The following is a 17,936-nucleotide window of genomic DNA, read 5'->3' as shown; positions in this document are numbered from 1 at the left end:
CTCTCCTTCTATTCCTCTCCTTTCCTTTCTTTTGCTTGAGGACAAGCAAACCTCTAAGTTTGGTGTGTTTTTTCATGATCACTAAGCTAAAACTCATCAATATCATGGCACCTAAGGGAAAACAAACCACTTTAAGAGGCAAGAAAGAGAATATTCCAAAATCACTTTGGAATCAAGAGAAGTTCTTAACCAAAGAACATGCAGACCAGTACCACAAAATAATTGGTCTGAGATCAGTGATCCCAAAAGTTAAAATTGATCTGAAAGAAGACGAATATTTGGAGATACAGGAGCTGAAGCACCAGAAGCTGTCTTTTGAAGGTCCAAGCACCCCACAGATTAAAGAAGCATCCACCTCCCAAAACAAAGGTTGTTGAGTCCTAATCTTAGCCTTAACTCTGTGATAGTTGTTCTTATAGGAAATTACCTTAGAAGTTATATATGAGTAGTAGTAATTAGTATATTTTTTTTTATTTTATCTTCAATTAAGCTATAATTTATTTTTCTCATTATCATCAAACATGAATAAAATAGTAGATTTTTAGAATAAAGAGGCAATACTTTTTTTCGAGTTCTTAATAAGGAAAATTCTAATTATTTATATGTGGTGGCAATACTTTTTGTCTTCTAAATGAATGCTTGAATAGTGTATATTTTTTATATTGAATTTTATGAATGTTAAAATTATTGGCTCTTGAAAGAATGATGAACAAGAGAAATGTTATTGATGATCTGAAAAATCATGAAATTGATTCTTGAAGCAAGAAAAAGCAGTGAAAAACAAGCTTGCGAAAAAAAAGCAAAAGAGGTAGAAAAAGCCAATAGCCCTTTAAACCAAAAGGCAAGGGTGAAAAGGTTCCAAGGCTTTAACCATCAATGGATAGGAGGGCCCAAGGAAATAAATCCAGGCCTAAGCGGCTAAATCAAGCTGTCCCTAACCATGTGCTTGTGGCATGCAGGTCCAAGTGAAAAGCTTGACACTGAGTGGTTAAAGTCGTGATCCAAAGCAAAAGAGTGTGCTAAGTCACAATCGCTTGAGACTGGGTGGTTAAAGTCGTGATCCAAAGCAAAAGAGTGTGCTAAGTCACAATCTGAAAAGGTTCACCCAGTTATGTGTCTGTGGCATTTATGTATCCGGTGGTAATACTGGAAAACAAAGTGCTTAGGGCCACGGCCAAGACTCATAAAGTAGCTGTGTTCAAGAATCAACATACTAAACTAGGAGAATAAATAAAACTATATGAATTCTAAGTTCCTATGGATGCCAATCATTCTGAATTTCAAAGGATAAAGTGAGATGCCAAAACTGTTTGGAAGCAAAAAGCTACTAGCCCCGCTCATCTAATTAGAATCTGAGCTTCACTTAAAACTCTGAGATATTATTGCTTCTTGATTTCTTTTTATCCTCTTTTATTTATCTAGTTTCTTGGGGACAAGCAACAGTTTAAGTTTGGTATTGTGATGAGCGGATATTTTATACGCTTTTTGGGGGTAATTTCATGTAGATTTTAGTGTATTTTAGTTAGTTTTTAGTATATTTTTATTAGTTTTTAGGCAAAATTCATATTTCTAGACTTTACTATGATTTTGTGTGTTTTTCTGTGATTTCAGGCATTTTCTAGCTGAAATTGAGGGAGCTAAGCAAAAATTTGATTTAGGATGAAAAAGGACTGCTGATGCTGTTGGATTCTGACCTCCCTGCACTCGGAATAGATTTTTTGGAGCTACAGGAGTCCAATTGGTGCGCTCTTAATTGGGTTGGAAAGTAGACATCCAAGGCTTTCCAACAATATATAATAGTCCATACTTTGCTCGAAGATAAACAACATAAACTAGCGTTTAATGCCAGTTCCATGTTGCATTATGGCGTTGAATGCCAGAAACAGGTTGCAAGTTGGAGTTAAATGCCAGAAACAGGTTACAACCTGACGTTTAACTCCAGAAATAGCCCAGGCACGTGAGAGGCTTAAGTCTCAACCCCAGCACACACCAAGTAGGCCCCAGAAGTGGATTTCTGCACTATCCATCTTAGTTTACTCATTTTCTGTAAACCTAGGTTACTAGTTTAGCATTTAAACAACTTTTAGAGATTTATTTTGTATCTCATGACATTTTAGATATGAACTTTGTACTCTTTAATGGCATGAGTCTCTAAACTCCATTGTTGGAGGTGAGGAGCTCTGCAGCGTCTCGATGAATTAATGCAATTATTTCTGTTTCCATTAAAACACGCTTGTTTCTATCTAAGATGTTCATTCGCACTTCAATATGAAGAAGGTGATGAGCCGTGACAGTTATCACCATTCTCAACCCATGAACGTGTGCGTTACAACCACCTCCGTTCTACATTAGATTGAATGAGTATCTCTTAGATTCCTTACTCAGAATCTTCATGGTATAAGCTAGAATTCATTGGAGGCATCCTTGAGAATCCGGAAAGTCTAAACCTTGTCTGTGGTATTTCGGGTAGGATTCAGGGATTGGATGAATGTGACAAGCTTCAAACTCACGAGTGTTGGGCGTAGTGACAGACGCAAAAGGATCAATGGATCCTATTCCGACATGATCGAGAACCGACAGATGATTAGCCGTGCTGTGACAGAGCATTTGGACCATTTTCACTGAGAGGATGGGAAGTAGCCATTGACAACGGTGATGCCCTACATACAGCTTGCCATGGAAGGAGCCTTGCATGTTTGAAAGTGAGAAAGCATTATGTTACAGGAATTCAGAAGACAAAGCATCTCCAAAACTCCAACATCTCCATTGCTGCATAATAAGTATTATTTAATCCATGCTCTCTTGTTTATTTGCAAGTCAATTGATAACTATAATTGGTATCCTGACTAAGATTTATAAGATAACCATAGTTTGCTTCAAGCCAACAATCTCCGTGGGATTCGACCCTTAGTCACGTAAGGTATTACTTGGACGACCCAGTGCACTTGCTGGTTAGTTGTGCGGATTGCAAAAGTGTGATTGCAATTTCGTGCACCAGCGCTTCCTTAATGTCAATAGCTTGACAGCGAGCTTTAATCTAGTCTCAGCTTTGAGCATTCTTACTCAACATTGCCTTCAAGATAATGTTTGATTTTCTGCCCATTAACAATGAACTTTTTGTCACAGTCAATATCTTGAAGCTCTACATATCCATTTGGTGACACACTTGTAATCACATATGGTCCCTTCCACCGGAATTTCAGTTTCTTAGGGAACAATCTGAGTCTAGAGTTGAACAACAGAACCTTTTGTCCTGGCTGAAAGACTCTGGATGACAGCTTCTTGTCATGCCACCTTTTTGCTTTCTCCTTGTAAATTTTTGCATTTTCGAAAGCATTGAGTCTGAACTCCTCTAGCTCATTCAACTGGAGTAATCTTTTCTTTCCAGCTACCTTGGCATCAAGGTTTAGGAACCTGGTTGCCCAGTAGGCCTTATGTTCCAGCTCCACTGGCAGATGAAAGGTTTTCCATACACAAGCTGGTATAGAGAGGTTCCTATAGGAGTCTTGAATTCGGTTTTGTATGCCCACAGAGCGTCATCCAGACTTCTTGCCCAATCCTTTCTACGGGTATTTACAGTCCATTCCAGGATTCGCTTTAGTTCTCTATTTGAGACTTCAGCCTGCCTATTTGTCTGTGGATGATATGGGGTTGCCACTTTGTAGTTAATTCCATATCGGACCAGAGCAGAGTCAAGCTGTTTATTGCAGAAATGGGTACCTCCATCGCTTATCAGTATTCTAGGAACACCAAATCTGCTAAAGATATGCTTTTAGAGGAACTTCAGCACTGTCTTAATATCATTAGTGGGCATTGCAATTGCTTTCACCCATTTAGATACATAGTCTACTGCCACCAGAATATAAGTGTTTGAATATGATGGTGGGAAAGGCCCTATGAAGTCAATTTCCCATACATCAAACAACTCAATCTCTAAAATCCCTTGTTGAGGCATGGCATAACCGTGAGGTAGATTACCAGCTCTCTGGCAACTGTCACAGTTACGTACAAACTCTCGGGAGTCTTTATAGAGAGTAGGCCAGTAGAAGCCACATTGGAGGACCTTAGCGGCTGTTTGCTCACCTCCAAAATGTCCTCCATATTGCGATCCATGGCAATGCCATAGGATCTTCTGTGCCTCTTCTCTAGGTACACATCTATGGATTATTCTGTCTGCACACCTCTTAAAGAGATATGGTTCATTCCACAAGTAGTACTTTGCATTAGAAATCAATTTCTTTGTTTGTTGCTTACTGTACTCTTTGGGTATGAATCTCATAGCTTTATAGTTTGCAATGTCTACAAACCACGGTACTTCTTGAATGGCAAAGAGTTGTTCATCCAGAAAGGTTTCAGAGATCTCAGTAGGAGGGAGGGACGCTCCTGCTACTGGTTTTATTCGAGACAGGTGATTGGCTACCTAGTTCTCTGTCCCTTTTCTGTCTCTTATTTCTATATCAAACTCTTGCAGAAGTAACACCCATCTTATTTTAGAGCAGCATGGTCAGTGTACATAATCACTTTTGATCCTACTAAATAAGATCTAAATTTGTCAATGGCATAAACCACTGCAAGCAGCTCCTTTTCCGTGGTTGTGTAATTCTTCTGCGTGTCATTCAAAGCACGGATGGCATAATAAATGACATGCAGAAGCTTCTCATGCCTCTGTCCCAATATTGCACCAATGGCATGGTCACTGGCATAACACATTAGTTTAAATGGTAATGTCCAGTCTGGTGCAGAAATGACTAGTGCTGTGACCAGCTTAGCTTTCAGGGTCTCAAACGCCTGCAGGCACTCTGTGTCAAAGAGAAAGGGTGTATCAGCAGCTAGCAGATTACTCAGAGGTTTTGCAATTTTTGAAAAATCCTTTATAAACCTCCTATAGAATCCTACATGTCCCAAAAAGCTTCTAATTGCCTTAACATTGGTAGGTGTTGGTAATTTTTCAATTACCTCTACCTTAGCTTGATCCACCTCTATTTCCTTGTTCAAAATTTTGTGCCCAAGGACAATTCCTTCAGTCACCATAAAGTGACCTTTCTCCCAGTTTAAAACCAGGTTAGTCTCTTGGCACCTTTTCAGAACAAGTGCTAAATGGTCAAGACAGGAGCTGAATGAGTCTCCAAATACTGAGAAGTCATCCATGAAGACTTTCAAAAATTTCTCTACCATATCAGAGAAGATAGAAAGCTTACACCTCTGAAAGGTTGCAGGTGCATTGCACAGGCCAAATGGCATCCTTCTGTAGGCAAATACTCCAGATGGACATGTGAATGCTATTTTCTCTTGGTCTTGAGGATCTACTGCAATTTGGTTGTAACTTGAATAGTCATCCAAAAAGCAGTAGTATTCATGGCCTGCTAGTCTCTCTAGCATCTGGTTTATGAATGGTAAAGGAAATTGATCCTTTCTAGTGGCTGTATTGAGTCTTCTATAGTCAATACACATACGCCACCCTGTAACTGTTCTTGTAAGAACCAGTTCATTCTTTTCATTACGAACCACTGTCATGCCTCCCTTCTTGGGGACAACTTGAACAGGGCTCACCCAGGGGTTATCAGAAATAGGATAAATAATCCCAGCCTCTAGTAACTTAGTCCTTTATGGCTGGATTCTGTCGCCTCTGTGGTTGAACCACTGGCTTGGCATTATCCTCCAATAGGATCTGGTGCATGCATCTGGCTGGGCTAATGCCCTTAAGATTACTTATGGACCACCCAAGAGATGTCTTGTGTGTCCTTAGCACCTGAATTAGTGCTTTCTCTTCCTGTGGCTCTAAAGTAGAGCTTATGATTACTGGAAAAATGTTATCTTCTCCTAGAAATGCATATTTCAGGGATGATGGTAGTAGTTTGAGCTCAGGTTTAGGGGGTTTCTCCTCTTCCTGAGGAGTTTTCAAAGGTTTTTCTGTTTTCTCTGGTTCCTCCAGATCAGGCTGAACATCTTTAAAGATGTCTTCTAGCTCTGATTCGAGACTTTCAATCATATTGACCTCTTCCACTAGGTAGTCAATAATATCAACTCTCATGCAGTCTCTTGATGTGTCTAGATGCTGCATAGCTTTAACAACATTCAACTTAAACTCATCCTCCTTGACTCTCAGGGTCACCTTCCCTTTTTGGACATCATTGAGAGTTTGTCCAGTTGCTAGGAAAGGTCTTCCTAGAATGAGAGTTGCACTCTTGTGCTCCTCCATTTTCAGCACTACAATGTCAGTGGAAAAGGCAAATGGTCCAACCTTGACAATTATGTCCTCAATTATGCCTGATGGAAATTTAATGGAACTATCAGCAAGTTGGAGACACATTCGGGTTGGTTTGACTTCTTCAATCAAACCAAGCTTTCTGATAGTGGATGCAGGTATTAGGTTGATGCTTGCCCCAAGATCACATAGAGCTATCTTGGTACAAGTACCCTCTAATGTGCATGGTATTAAAAAGCTTCTCTGGTAAGCTTTTCAGAATGACTGCACTGCATTCTTCAGTGAGGAAAACTTTTTCAGTTTCTCTCCAATCCTTCTTATGACTTAAGATCTCTTTCATGAACTTAGCATAAGAGGGTATTTGCTCAAGTGCCTCTGCAAACAGAATCTTTATTTCAAGAGTCCTAAGATAGTCTGCAAAGCGGGAAAATTGTTTATCCTGTTTCGCTTGGCGGAGTTTCTGAGGATAAGGCATCTTGGCTTTGTATTCTTCAACCTTAGTTGCTGTAGGTTTATTTGATACAGAAGTGGTTGGAGAAGCCTGCTTAAAAGGGTTGTTATCAGCATTTGCAGGTGCTTGATCCTTTACTGGCGTTTGAACACCAGAATTGGCAGCAGAATGGGCGTTTAACGCCAGATTATTGCCCTTTTCTAGCATTTGAACGCCAGAATTAGCATTAGAGTGGACGTTTAATGCCAGGTTACTGCCCTTTTCTGGCATTTGAACGCCAGGATCATTCCTCTCTGGGCTCTTACTGTCTTCAGAGGGATTTTGGGTAGTGGATTGGTCCTCCTTTGTCAGTTATTCCTTTCTTGGCTTTCTACTGCTTTGAGTTGAGACATTCAATATCTTTCCATTCCTTAAATGAACAGCTTGTCACTCTTCTGTTATTTGTTTAGATAATTGCTGTCTTGTCTGATCCAATTGTTCTTACATATTTTTGTTAGCATTTTTAGTATCTTGCAACATTTTTTTGAATTCTGCTAACTGTTTTGTTAGAAGAAGTATTTGCTGATTGAGTTCAGTAACTTGTTCTGGAGGGCTAAGGTCAGTGGATACTGCTTTAGCCTCTTCTTTTATGGAAGACTCACTATTTAAATACAGATGCTGATTTCTAGCAACTATATCAATGAGCTCTTAAGCCTCTTCAATTGTCTTCCTCATGTGTATAGATCCACCAGCTGAGTGGTCTAGAGATATCTGGGCCTTTTTTGTAAGCCCATAGTAGAGGATGTCTAACTGTACCCATTCTGAAAATATTTCAGAGGGGCATTTCCTTAGAATAAGATTCATTGATCCTTTTGCACACTGTCACTGCGCCCAACACTCGCAAGTTTGAAGCTCGTCACAGTCATCCCTTCCCAGATCCTACTCAGAATACCACAGACAAGGTTTAGACTTTCTGGATCTCAGGAATGCTACCAATTGATTCTAGCCTCTACCACGAAGATTCTGATCTCACGGAATTGAATGCTCTGTTGTCAGGAGAGGCAATAAGCTCGTGAATCAGGAGTCCAAGAGATACACACTCAAGCTGTCGCCCAATGACTACGTTGAGCTCAAATAGAACGGAAGTGGTTGTCAAGCACGTGTTCATGGAATTGAGAATGATTACGAGTGTCACGAATCATCACATTCATCATTTTGAAGTACGACTGAATATCTTAGAATAGAGACAAGCGTAATTGAATGGAAAACAATAGTAATTGCATTAATTCATTGAGACACAGCAGAGCTCCTCACCCCCAACTATGGGGTTTAGAGACTCATGCTATCAGAGATACAATAAGGAATGTAAAAATGTCGTAAGGTACAAAATGAATCTCTAAAAGTAGTTTTTATACTCAACTAGTAACCTAGGTTTACAGAAAATAAGTAACTAAGTGCAGATAGTGCAGAAATCTACTTCCGGGGCCCACTTGGTGTGTGCTTGGGCTGAGCTTTGAAGCTTCCACGTGCATAGGCCATTATTGGAGTTAAACGCCAGCTTTGGTGCCAGTTTGGGTGTTTAACTCCAGTTTTGGTGCCAGTTCTGGCGTTTTACGCCAGAAAAGGGTCCCTGACTGGCGTTTGGATACCAGATTGGGCCATCAAATCTCAGGCAAAGTATAGACTATTATACATTGCTGAAAAGCCCAAGATGTCTAATTTCCAACGCAATTGAGAGCACTCCAATTGGGCTTTTGTAGCTCAAGAAATTCTACTTCGAGTGTAGGAGGGTCAGAATCCAACAGAATCTGTAGTCCTTTCTCAGCCTCTGAATCAGGTTTTTGCTCAGGTCCCTCAATTTTAGCCAGAAAATACCTGAAATTATAGAAAAACACATAAACTCATAGTAAAGTCCAGAAATGTGATTTTTGCATAAAAACTAATAAAAATATTATAAAAAGTAACTAAAATATACTAAAAACTATGTAAAAACAATGCCAAAAAGCGTATAAATTATCCGCTCATCAGTAGCCTACATCCAGTCTCCATCACAACAATGATGGAATTTCACTTTCTCTTTTTCAAGATTACAAACTCTAATTCTTCTCTAGGATCTACCCAATCCTATCTGGGTCAAATCCAAATTCTATACCCAATCTGAATTTGACTTGGACTCAAACCAAGCTTTCAACAGCAAAGTGCTAACCCAACTTGCAAGGGATTCCCTACAGGATCATGACATGAAACATATATATTCAGCTTCAGCCATGGATAGAGCAACAGTGGCTTGCTTTTTGCTTGACCACATATTTAGGGAGTTCCCAAGAAAGCAACACATTTTTGAAGTGCTTCTTCTATCCACATGATCTCCCGCATTATCTGCATCACAATACCCAACTACACCAAACTCATTAGATTTAGGATACCACAAGCCAAGATCACAAGTGCCTTTTATATATCTAATGGTTCTCTTAAAGGTTGAAAGATGTGATTTCGTAGGGTGAGATTGAAATCTAGAGTATACACCCACACTTTGAACAATGTTCGGTCTAGAGGATGTAAGATACATAAAAGATCCTATCATTCCTCTATACCTTGTTTCATCAACATCTTTGCCATTCTCATCCTTGTCAAGTTTAGTGTTTGGATGCATGGGAGTACCCATTGGTTTGGAGCATTCTACACCAAATTTCTTAATTAGTTCTTTGGCATATTTTCCTTGGTGAATAAAAATACCACTGGGAGTTTGTTTGATTTGAAGTCCAAGAAAGAATGTTAATTCTCCTATCAAACTCATTTTAAACTCACTAGTCATTAGTTTTCCAAACTCTTCACACAAGGATTCATTTGCCGTTCCAAACATAATATCATCTATATAAATTTGGACAAGTAATATGTCATCATTAGATTCCTTTATGAATAGAGTAGTATCGGTGGTGCCCCCTTGAAACTCATTTTGCAACAAAAAGGCAATAAGCCTTTCATACCATGCTCTTGGAGCTTGCCTAAGACCATAAAGGGCCTTTGAGAGTTTAAAAAAAGGATCAGGAAAATCTTTGTTTTCAAAATTGGGGGGTTGTGCCACAAATACTTCTTTGTCAATATATCCATTTAAAAAGGTACATTTGACATCCATTTGGAACATTTTAAAACCCTTGTGGGCAGCATAGGCAAGAAGTAACCGAATTGCTTCCATTCTTGCCACCAGGACAAATGACTCATCAAAGTCAATGCCTTCCTCTTGATCGTAACATTGGGCCACTAATCTAGCCTTGTTACGAACAACACTACCATCCTCACCCAATTTATTTTTGAAAATTCACTTGGTACTGGTTACCTTTTTACCATTTGTGTGTGGTACAAGTGTCCAAACTTCATTCTTTTCAAATTGATTTCGCTCTTCTTCCATGGCCTTCACCCATGAGGGATCTTCTAGAGCTTGTTTCACATTTAGAAGTTCTAATTGGGATAAGAAAGCAACATTGCTTGCTTCCACTTGCTTCTTCCTTGAGGATCTAGTGGTCATGCCTTGTGAAGGATCTCTAATGATGAACTCATGAGGATAATTCTTCAAAAACTTCCATTCATGTGGCTTTTGAGATGAGGCTTCAGCTTGACCCTGACGAATAGATTTGGGATTTGCTTGATTTTCTTGAGGACTTGCTTCACTTCCTGCATCATCATCTAAAATAGCACTGGGTATGGAGTAAGCATCATAAAAAGATACATGTATGGACTCTTCAATGGTTCTATGTTCTTTAAGGTAAACTCTATAAGCTTTGCTAGTGGTTGAATACCCAACAAATATACCTTCATAAGATTTTGGATCAAATTTTCTAAGAAAAAAAAGACATTATCCATTTTTAAAAAATAAAACAACAACAAAAAGAGAAAAGCCGGCTATCGGAATCGAACCGATGACCATCGCATTACAAATGCGATGCTCTAACCTCTGAGCTAAGCAGGCTCATATAAAAGAAAATACGCATGCATAGGAATTATTTTCTTTGTTGTTAAGTACAAAACATTTGAATCCAAAAATATGAAAGTACTTAAGATTAGAAGGAGTTCCTTTTCATAGCTCATAAAGGGTTTTTTTCAAACCTTTTCTAATGATGGTTCTATTTAGAATGTAACAAGCTGTGTTTACAGCTTCAGCCCACAAAAATTTTGAAACATCATTTTCACAAAGCATTGCCTTAGTCATTTTTTGAAGACTTCTATTTCTTCTTTCAACAATCCCATTTTTTTAGGTGTTCTAGGCCATGAAAAATTGTGTGCAATTCTAAATTCATCACAAAAGCTTTCAAAATCTTGATTTTCAAATTCTTTTCCATGATCACTTCTTATGTGGACAATTTTCAAATCCTTTTCATTTTGAATCTTTTTACAAGGTGAAGAAAAGGCATAGAAAGCATCATTTTTATGAGTTAAGAAAAGAACCCATACATATCTAGAATAATCATCAACTACTACCAAACTATAGTGTTTTCCTCCTAAATTTTGAGTTCTAGTGGGACCAAAAAGATCAATATGCAATATTTCTAATGGCCTTTTAATAGAAATTCTATCTTTGGGTTTAAAACAAGATTTTGTTTGTTTGCCTATATGACAAGCATCACAAATAATATCTTTGTCAAATTTAATATTTGGAATTCCTCTAACCATATTTTTCTTAACAATTTTAGAAATTTGGTACATGCTAGCATATCCCAATTTCTTATGTCACAACCACTTTTCAGATTCTAAAGAAGTAAAACATGTTACTTTTTTTATCTTTTTAAGTCATCTAGAGTAAGTCCATACACATTGTTGCATCTTTTTGCCTCAAACAAAACATCACTGGATTTCTCACAAACAACTAAGCAATCCAATTTTCTAAAAATAACTAAAAATCCAAGATTACACAATTGGCTAATGCTTAGCAAGTTGTGTTTCAAACTATCAACAACGAAAACATCATTTACGGAGGGTAAGAAATTCTTACCCACGTTACCTATGACCATTATCTTTCCTTTTCCATTGTCACCGAAGCTTACAAGCCCTCCATCATACTCGTCTAGCTTGATGAAGAATGTAGACCTTCCGGTCATATGTCTAGAGTATCCGCTTTCCAAATACCACAAGTTGTCCTTTCTTTTGGATGTTAGGCAAATCTACAAAAAATTCTCAAGTGACCTTAGGTATCCAAATCTTTTTGGATCTTTTAATGTTAAACCATCTCTTTTGTCCAAGACCATTGTAGTTCCCAATTATTTTATACACTTTTCCTTCAATCATTCTTTCACTCATGAAATATTGAATAGGAAAATGACCATTCCGATTGCATAACCTACAGAATCTTTTAGGTTGCTGTTTTTTCAAATTAGTTGGGTTTTGAAATCTTATGTCATCCGAAGTAGAAGACATATTAGAAAAAGGATATTTTTCAATAAACATTTCAGATTTTTTGTGAAAACTCAACCTAGCTTTATCATAAAGAGGTTTTTGACTAGCTAAGAGTTGATTTAGATTTTTCAGAACTTTGAGCAAAGTTGACTAGATCCTCTTTTAGGCCTTTTACCTCTTTGTGCAACCTTTCATTTTCTTCAAAACAATTTAAATATGCAACCACAGAATGTTGTTTCTCACAACCCTTAATTTCAGTCTTTAACAGCTTATTTTCTTCAACAAGATCAACATCAGTCTTGGCTTCCCTTAATTTATCTTTGAGAAAACCATTTTCTACCTTTAGAATGGTATTTTGAGACTCAAGTTCATAATTTTAATTCAAGAAGCATATAAGTTTTTTAATGAGATAATCGATCATAAGATGAAGATCTTCAGTGGTAGGTTCAATGAAACGTACCTCATCTGTTTGATCGGCTATGAGACAAGTTTGAGATTTGCTGTCTGATTCTTCCTCATCCTCAGAGTCATTCTCCAAGTCTTTCCATGACGCCATGAGTCCCTTCTTCTTTAGCCCTTTCGGCTTGTCTTCTTTCTTCAGTCTTGGGCAATCAAACTTGTAATGTCCAGCTTCTCTGTAGTTGTGGCAAATGACTTTGCTTAAATCCCTCTTTTGTTTCCTTGAACTGCTTCCTTTGTTTCGTTCCTTCATCTTTATCTTTTTTTTTTAATTTTTTAGCAAACAAAACAAACTGATCGTTAGACAAATTATCACTGGATTCATCATCCAGAGATTCAATGACTGATTTGAGAACAATTCCTTTCTTTTTTGTTTTTTTTTTTCAAATAAGTGTTTTCAAAAGCAAGTAAATTTTCTCTCAGATCATCATAGGTCATTTCATCTATGCCACTGCTCTCAACTATTACTATAACCTTAGTTTCCCACTCTTTAGTGAGACTTCTCAAAACTTTCCTCACTAGCACAGGTTCTGGGTGAGTGATTCCCATAGCATTCAAGCAATTTATGATGACGTTGAATTGTTCAAACACTTCATCAATAATTTCTCTTTCCTTCATGGAGAATATTTTGTATTCTTTATTCAGCATGTCTATTATGTTCTATTTGACTAGAGTGGTTCCCTCATGAGTAACTTGAAGCTTGTCTCATATTTCCTTTACTATTTTGCATTTAGATACCCTTCAAAATTCCTCAAAGCTAATAGCACAATTAAGCAAGTTGATAGCTTTGGCATTGAGCTCCATTTTTTCTGTCTTCATTGTTCCACTCGATCATATTCTTCGGTGTAACCACACCATCTGCTCCGGTCTTTGTTGGAATTTGTGGATCATTCAGAATGATATGCCAGATGTTGAAATCTACATATTGAACAAATATTTTCATTCTTTCCTTCCAGTAACTGTAGTTTTTTTCATTGAAAAATGGGGGTCTGTTGCTTGATTGTTCTTCTGCCAGAGTATATGCCACCAAATTTGAACCAATGTTGTTTGCCATCAGGATCTTTCCTCCAAGCTGCAAATCTTAATCTCTTTGAGACCAAGCTCTGATACGAATTGATGGTTATCAGTAGCTAAGAGAAGGGGTGTGAATCTTAGCCACTATTTCTGTTGAATATTACTTTTTATTTCTCAATGAGACTTAGAAGATATTTTCACTTTTGTCTCGTGGTCAGCTGAGAGACATTTTCATTTTTGTCTCCTGAGTAACAGACATAGAAAAGTAGAAAGGAAGAAGTAATAACACTAGATGTATTCTAGTTCAGCTACAAGGTACAATGTAGCTTACATCCAGTCTCCATCACAACAATGATGGAATTTCACTATCACTTTTTCAAGAATACAAACACCAATTCTTCCCTATGATCTACCTAATCCTATCTAGGACAAATCCAGATTCTAAACCCAATCTGAATTTGGCTTGGACTCAAACCAAGCTTTCAACAACAAAGTGTTAACCCAACTTCCAAGGGAATCTCCACAGGATCATGACACAAAACATAAAGATGTACAAAGAAACTCTGAGACATCTTATGGCTTTTTCTTACTATTTAACTCACTACTTTTTACCTCTCATTGGCTTTTTCTTACAAACCTTATCATGTTTGCCTTTACAATGAGACTCAGATAGATCAAAACAGAGAAAAAGAATACAAAATAAACTACATGAAGGAGAAGAACTCTAACAGCTTAGGTAGCTATGAGAGTAAACTCTGTACTTTTTACTTACTCCCCTTGATTTCAACCCTTGGTCGTTCACCCTTAATATAGAAGAGTGAAGCTTCCAAGGTTGAAGCTTTATTCAACCCTCACATTTTCTTTGTTTTCCAACATCAGAGTAGCAACGGCTTTATCAGAGAGGATTGAGAGGACCGAGACTGTTGCATGCAAGCTCACATCTTCTTTCTCATCCTTTTTCTTCAAGCTTCTTTAATCTTGACCATTGAGCTTGACTTTGGTCCCAAGTTTTTATTCTGACCATTGATGAGCTTCTGACCATGGTTGGCAACACCTCTTCCATGCTTGCTTCTTCTGTACTTGAGACTTTGAGGCTTTCTTCTTCGTTCCTCTTTGTAGCACAAAAGAGGAAAGAAATTTTTTGTGTGCTTTGACCAAGATAGATTTGCTTCTTGACTGAAGCCTTTTTCTTCTTTGATTTGGCAAAAATTGTTTTGCCTTTCTTCACAATCTTCCTTCTGTGCCTTCCATTTTTCTTCTTTCTTTTTCTTTGAATGAATGATGTAACTGAAGAAAGAGAAAGGAAAAAGAAGAGAGGAAAAGCTTTCAGTGGAAGCTTTCAATGAAATTAAATCAAATTTAATTCCAACTTTCAGTTACCAATGCATAAGGGAAAGTAAATACTTTCTATGATCACTGTATAGAGCTTGTGGCCTTTGGTTTCTTTCTTTAATTTCTCATGGGCTTTGAAGGACTTGGCATATTTGGATTTCAGTCACTTGATTCAAAACACATTGGTATGAGGCAAGCTTTGTTTGATGATCAAGATGGGCTTTCTTTAAACAAACTCAACAAGCAAAAAAAAAAAAAGAAAATAATAAAAAAAATAAAAAAAAGAAAGGTCCAAGATTCTGTGCTTCAATGATTAGGAAGGTCAAAATTGATCTAAAACTCGAAAGAGTGGTTTTCCCTAACCATATGCTTGTGGTGAAATGTGTCAAGTAATCCTTGAGACAAAACACCAAGAGTCGTGACCAAATGCAATTACAGAGTATGCCAAAGGCTTTGAGTACCATTGACTAAGAGGAAGTAAAAGAAGAAATAGAACTCAAGTAGTTCCTCAGTTAAGTGCTTATGGTGTTCTTGTATCAAGTTAAGTTTGAGGACAAAATACTTAGAATCACGGCTAGGCTCAAGGTGCAAAGCACCAAGGAAAAGATAAGAAAAAGTTGTGTTCAAGAATCAATTAGAACTTCAAGATAAAGAGAATCCATAATATCATCCGAGTTCTAGTGTTGAAGGATATCAATAATTCTAAACTTCAAAGGCCGTATCTCTCCTTATCGCCACGCTTTTATCTCTCTTTATCGCCACGCTTTAAAAGCGTGGCCGTATCTCTCCCCGTCGCCATGCTTTAAAAGCGTGGCCGTATCCACCTACAGCCACGCTTTTAAAAGTGCCAATTTGTAAAAAAGCGTGGCAAAAAAAGCGTGACGATAGGTTGAAAAAAGCGTGGTGATAGAGCAACCGCCACCCTTTCAGATGCCACCCTTTCAAAAGCGTGGCGGTAGCTCAAAAAACGTGGCGAAAAGCTTTCGTCACGCTTTTTCAGCTTTTCACCACGCTTTTAAAGTGTGGCAATAAAGCTGTTTTCTTGTAGTGAGGATAGTGAGATGCCAAACCTATTCAGAATTGAAGTGTCATTAGTCCCACTTAGTACTTAGACATGAGCTTAAATAAACACTTAAATCTTTGGCGTTTTCTTTTTCTTTTCTCAGTCTTATATTGTTTTAATTGCTTGAGAATAAAGAACAATTTAAGTTTAATATTGTGATACGTGAACATCGTGTATGTACTTATTTTCTTCTTATTTTTTAGTTATTTTTAATTAAAATTTAATAAATTTTGTTATATTTTAATATTAAAATTCTCTTTAGACTTTAAATTATTTTAGCATCTTTATTATTTCAAATAAAATTCGAATGAATTTGAGAGACTTTGATGCAAAACAAAAAAATTATTATCGTTCTGCAAGTTGGCGTTCTAACTACTCTTGCATGTGATGGCGCATTTCTTGCCAAGCATGAACATAATTTTCACCCACAAAGTGTCAACCCCCAGCGTTTTGACCTTCTTGGCAACCAAAGCCAAGGGCTTTGATTCTGACTTTTCCTCTCAGTAGGATTGGGTGGGCCCATCATTTCCATTTTGCTTTTCCTTGTAGAGTGTTATTGGGTGAACAATCGATTTAACTACGCGATCAGCCATGGTGTCAATTGTCTAGGATTTTTAAAGACGGTGCCAAATGTTCATATCTAAAGTCAGGTTTCTAAATTGATGAGTTATTAGGATTTTAATTCGTATTGTATTGGTACCTACAAAATAGTCTAATACTTAAGTCAATAATATTTTTTTTGTGGTAATAGATGAATAATAGTGTGTACTTACTATGTTTTTCTTTTTCCCTTTATGACATTTTTTTATGTAATCATTTAGATACTTATCGTCTTTAATGACATGATTTAGTGACGTATCGAGTTATTGTGTTTTATGCCTTTTAATTATGTTTTCGTTAGATTTTATTGAGTTTGTAATACAATATATTCATTTATTCAATATTTAGGAATAATTATTACAATGTCTATTAGTGTCAAAGGTTATTGCATAAATAACTAATCAATAAATAAATAAATAAGAATTTTTTCTATTTTACTAATAGTCCCATACTTTACCGACCACCTGGCTAACGCTGGGCCCGAAACCACGATCAGTATAGAGGAAGATTATAGTAGTGATTATTCTCCATTATTTAGTTACTTGTATTATTCGGTTTTCAGATTATACATTAGATAAGGTAGAGATTGACACATGGCAATGTATCAAGATGTGCCTTGAATTTAGAATTTAGAAATTATTAATTATAAATTTAAAATTAATGATGAACCCTTAAAAAATGGCATTCATTTTGTCAATTTTTAGTTGAGATCTGAACCAAGATCTAATAATTATGAGAAAGGATTTACAATCTAAACTGATGTCATATTAATTACTATTAATAAAAAATTTTGAAAACAATAAAGTGATAAAATGATAAAATAAAAAGTTAATTAGTTTTAAAATTAAAAGAGTATGACATATATTTTATATATAAAAATTATAAAATTAATGGTAATTATTTTTATTATTTTATTAATTTTTTATTTAAAAGATCTAAATTTAATTATTATTATAAATTTTTTAAAGATTATCGATAAATACTTGTAGGTATCTGTATTTTTTAAAGAATAATTAAATGAGACTTGCGATAAAGATAGAGAGAAGACAAGAGACATTAATTTTTAAACGGGAGCTCAAGCTCCTATAAATACCCATTAATATTTTTAATTAGCAATGGAGATTCAATCTGAGTCAATTTAAAAAGATATAGTAGACTTTATATGTATTGAACCTTAAAATAATAAACTTAGATCGGATTTTTGGGATTCTAACAATAAGCTTATTAGGCTTATTTACTTGTTTGGGGTCTTACTAGGCTCAAACATATCTTGATGAATTAATATTTATTTTGAGTCATTGCTATAACAAATACTATCTATTAAATATTATGATAGTTAGTATATATAAAAATTAGATATACTTACAAAGAATTTTTTTACTCAACTAAAAAATTCTAATTATTTTTTTTAGTCTTAAATATTATTTGCTAACATAATAAAAAAT

General features: G+C 36.4%; 1 non-coding gene across 1 annotated transcript; it reads right to left on the bottom strand.

Moving 5' to 3' along the window:
- Positions 1-10,529: 10,529 nt before the first annotated feature.
- Positions 10,530-10,602, bottom strand: TRNAT-UGU (transfer RNA threonine (anticodon UGU)). Its single transcript has one exon. It is a non-coding gene; the product is annotated as a tRNA-Thr (tRNA).
- Between the last annotated feature and the right edge of the window lie 7,334 nt (positions 10,603-17,936).

The sequence above is a fragment of the Arachis duranensis genome, chromosome 4 (assembly GCF_000817695.3).
Source record: "Arachis duranensis cultivar V14167 chromosome 4, aradu.V14167.gnm2.J7QH, whole genome shotgun sequence".
Lineage (NCBI taxonomy): Eukaryota > Viridiplantae > Streptophyta > Magnoliopsida > Fabales > Fabaceae > Arachis > Arachis duranensis.
This window is presented reverse-complemented; position numbering and strand designations above follow the sequence as displayed.